Source organism: Podarcis cretensis (assembly GCF_951804945.1).
Source record: "Podarcis cretensis genome assembly, chromosome: 13".
Taxonomy (NCBI): domain Eukaryota; kingdom Metazoa; phylum Chordata; class Lepidosauria; order Squamata; family Lacertidae; genus Podarcis; species Podarcis cretensis.
The window spans coordinates 3967777-3972705 of NC_137182.1; positions in this window are offsets into that span (position 1 = coordinate 3967777).

Sequence of the window (4929 nt, forward strand, 5' to 3'; positions counted from 1 at the left end):
GTGTGGCTCCTGCATGCACACGAGCATGGTGTTTATTAAAATGGTGTCCCATTTTATTGCCTCCTTAATCCAGATACACAGTTTCCAAGGCATATCCCAGGCACCAGTGTGGCAAAGCCACCCTGTGGACTGAATTAGTCCTCTCCAAAGTCATAATTTGCTCCATGGATCCATCCCAGGCCACATTCACTTGCCCTACACAAGTAGGATAATGTGTAAAATGCCAGTTGTGTGGCAGGTAAAGGTGGGATACCCTGATGAAGGCAGGGCAAGAGGCTACAGGTAGGAGGAGAGGAAGGGAATTGCACTCATACAATATCACCCAATCAAAAAGAGGAAGAAAAGGCAGGATGGATTGCATTGCATTTTGCTCTGATTACAATGGCAAGGGACGCGGGTGGCGCTGTGGGTTAAACCACAGAACCTAGGACTTGCTGATCAGAAGGTCAGCGGTTCAAATCCCTGCAATGGAGTGAGCTCCCGTTGCTCGGTCCCTGCTCCTGCCAACCTAGCAGTTCAAAAGCACCTCAAAGTGCAAGTAGATAAATAGGTACTGCTCCATCGGGAAGGTAAACGGCGTTTCCATGCGCTGCTCTGGTTCGCCAGAAGCGGCTTAGTCATGCTGGCCACATGACCCGGAAGCTGTATGCCAGCTTCCTCGGCCAATAAAGCGAGATGAGCGCCGCAACCCCAGAGTAGTCCGCGACTGGACTTAATGGTTTGGGGTCCCTTTACCTTTTATCCTTCATAAGTGCACACTAAATTACAAAGTTTGAAGTCAAATGTATCCATATAGCTTCAAAGGTTTCCAGGAGGAAGATCTTTGATTAAAAGAATGGGTGACATAATCTACTTGTCACAACAGAGAAGACCACTACACATATGTCCCCATGTGTACACTAAACCCATGGATGAACAGAACAATGTCAGTATCTGAACTGTGAAGCACAGTGGAAGTGACTAGTAAAGGTAAAGGTAAAGGGACCCCTGACCATTAGGTCCAGTCATGGACGACTCTGGGGTTGTGGCGCTCATCTCGCGTTCATGTGGCCAACATGACTAAGCCACTTCTGGTGAACGCAAGCAGCGCATGGAAACATGGAAACATGAAAAACCTTCCCGCCAGTGTGGTACCTATTTATCTACTTGCACTTCATGCTTTTGAACTGCTAGGTTGGCAGGAGCTGAGACTGAACAATGGGAGCTCACCCCATTGTGGGGATTTGAACAACCAGCATTCTGATTGGCAACTTTACATTTACAATGGCACATTCAAGGTTTGATTAGCTCCATTTGAACTGGTATACAACATTAGCAGTACAAAAATGCACAACATTTGTATAGCACTTTTGAATGTTCAAAGCATGTAATATACATTACCTTGTAGCATCAATCATTACAACAACTCTGCCAGAATGATTAGCATTAGCCCCATAATGCAGACAGGAAGAGTAGCGTGCCTAAAGCAGTGGTTTTCAACCAGTGTGCCATGGCACCCTCAGGTCCCTTGAAGGATAGTCAGGGGTACCATGGCAACACTGGCCTCTGTCCCTCTTTCTCCCCCCACCATGCCCTCTTGCATCTCTGCCTCCCAAAGGCTTGCACAGCTGTTTGTTGCAGCAGCCCTGTCTATAAGCCCCCCAGGTGAATGGTGCCTCTGGGGCTGGCCAGGGGGTGCTTCCCAGGCCTCTGTGGGGCAGTGTGAGAAGTCACCTCTCTTTGGGGCGGAGGGGGCAGTTGAGAGACCAGGGGTGGCAGTTGCAGCTGCCCAGAGGACTCCCAAGGAGAGGGGAGAGGAGAGGAGGCTGAGGAGACACTCCACAAGGGAGGGTGTTTGAAAAAGGGTGAGAGACTGCAAGCTCTGCAGGCAAGCGGTGACCGTAACTGGGCTCCTAAGCCCCATAGGGGTGCCACAGAAACAATGTAGTTGGTCAAGGAAGCCATGGACTAAAAAAATAATAAATCTCTGGGCTAAGGCAACTGAGTGAGTGTGTGGCCAAAGAGATATTTGAATGAAGGACTTTCTGATTCATGTATGTATAGCCCAATCTTAACCATTTCTACTCAGAAGTAAACCATATTGAATTCAGTGAGAATTACTCCTGAATAAGTGGGGTTATTGCATCTTTGGCCTCCTAGCCAATATGCTACACCAGCTCTTACACTTATTTAGAATCATAGAATCATAGAGTTGGAAGAGACCACAAGGGCCATCGAGTCCAACCCCCTGCCAAGCAGGAAACACCATCATTTAGCAAAAGGGTTTATGTTCCTTTTCTATAAATAGTCACTTTGCTCAGGAACACTAGCAGAATTCTCTAGTTCTCTGAAGACTTCAGCTGCATAATCTTCTGGTTTTAAAAAATTCAGAACTTGAGGCAGGCAACACTGGGTGGGCAGTGTGGCAACCCAGCCTGACAGATTTCCAACTTTCAGTCTGGGAACTGGCAAACATAAACATCATTGTGGTGATACAAATGTTTGCATACTAATTATTATTTAGTTTTTTTTTCCTGATTGCTTTTGCTAATTGCAAAATTCAGTTTTGTCTTTGGCCAAACCACTAGATTCCAAAGAAGGGAGGGGGAAATTAACAGATTTGAAAGCCTATGTCTTTTCCTCCCCTGAAAAGTTTCCCTGTTCAGTTATTCAATTGTTTGGATTATGTTTACTGGTCATTATAGATCTCTTTGTTAAACACAGCTACCGTTGAGATCATTCCTCATCCCGAGAAGATAAAGCTCTGTGTTTTCCCTCAACATCTGCACAGGGCAAACCTCCAAGATTAAGTTCCCCATTCACATTTGAATATTTGTATTATCAGCTTTTGAGAAAGACATTCGTGTTTTTAAAAACAAACATGTAAAATGAGTGCCAGGTTCCCTGCCTTAAAAACAAATAATTCAGCAAAATGGTGAAAGAAATGTGTTTTCCAGCTGCTGTTTATAAATCCCAGTTGCTAGGCTGCTGTTATCAAAAGTTATGACTGAGTTGCATAGTTACCCTCTGCAAAGTCTTCCTGTTCTTGACAATGGGGCAAAGGACTCTGCCCCTCAACTATCTGATTAGGACAAGTTGATGGGAGAAAATAGCGTTCGGCTGGGCATTATGAAACAAACCTAAATTTAATCCTAATTTAATTCACATTCTTGCCAACCTCTATGAGGTGCAACCCATCTCTTGCCAGAAGTCTTTCTTCATGGAAGTGAGAACCATGGTCAAAGAAGCCAATATTTCCCCAACACCATCTGCACAGCCAGTTGTTGTTGTTGTTTAGTTGTTTAGTCGTTTCCGACTCTTCGTGACCCCATGGTCCAGAGCACACCAGGCACTTCTGTCTTACTTCCAGTATTTTCCTCTTTCTTCCTGGGCCATCCTGTTGAGGGCCATCACTCAACAGGAAGGAGTGAGGAAATAACAACCTGTGTCTCAAGTGCCTTCAGCTTCCTACCCATAGTCTCATAGTCCCTTGCTATATGTGTCTGGTGGTATCATTTGTACCCACATGGGGTACAAGGGAGGGAGGGAGGTGCAATTGACAATGGGCTTTATAAGACTTGGTAACTTCTCTGTCACGTCTTGAATCTTTGCAGCTGGAAGACAGCACACCTCCTGGGACATCTTGTTACACCTGCACACTGCAACCTCTGTCTCATCAGTAGAGGAGTCACCTGCCACCACAACACATCACATCCTCCTCTGGGCAGTGGCAGGAATCCTTCTATGTACTGTTCCTTCTCTAGCCATCTGTGTATGTTCTGAGACCTGCAACTTCTGTCCTTGCTCCTGTGGCCCAGAATTAAGGGTCCAAAGGGAGGGCCTGGAATCAGTTGTACCGCCCCAAAGACACAACACGTTTCTTGACAGTCCTGCTTCTGATTGCCACATTCCTCCAGGGGTTTGCTTCCTGCATTTAGTGATCTTCCTCCTCTCTAGGGGCGTCCCACCCCCACAGTATCACTAATCCAGGGCAGTCTGCTTTGCTCCATCTAGAAAATCTTCCTCTGATGACTCTACACCTGGAGAGGTGGGCCTCAAGTTGCTGAACCTTCTCTTCCAGCAAGGCAACCAGCTTACATCTGCTGCAGGTGTAACTTCATACACCCTGAGGCAGGAAAACAAACGTGGCACAGGTGTTCCAGGTCACTGCCCAGGTCTCTTGTGTCATAGCACTGCAGGCTTCCCCTCAAACCAGCTCACTAAACACCCTCGCAAAACCCCATTTACTAGCCCTGATCGCATGTTCTTGGTCGCAAGCTCCCAGAGACTGAGAGCAGCCACGTAGAACTGGTTGCTGCTAACTCCAAAGGGTCAGAATCAATGCTGCTTGGCTAGTTATTCTTCTACATAAAAAGGTAAAGGTACCCCTGCCCGTACGGGCCAGTCTTGACAGACTCTAGGGTTGTGCGCTCATCTCATTCTAGAGGCCGGGAGCCAGCGCTGTCCGCAGACACTTCCGGGTCACGTGGCCAGCGTGACGAAGCTGCTCTGGCGAACCGGCACCAGAGCAGCACACGGAAACGCCTTTACCTTCCCGCTATAAAGCGGTACCTATTTATCTACTTGCACTTAAGGGTACTTTCGAACTGCTAGGTGGGCAGGTGCTGGGACCGAAAGACGGGAGCTCACCCCGCTGCGGGGATTCGAACCGCCGACCATGCGATCGGCAAGTCCTAGGTGCTGAGGTTTTACCCACAGCGACACCCGCGTCCTTTATATTCTTCTACATGCACTTGTGCAATTAATTTCCTGTGTTTCTTTCAATATAAGCTTTGGGCGACTTTCATTTTTCAGAAATGTGCTTTCCAACCTTTACCTCCAGAACGAAGCAGCCTAGTGTTAGGCTCTTTATGACACAATTGCCTTATATGCCACCAATATTTCACAGATGATATTCCTCCCCATATTTGAAAGGCAATTTAAAAATAA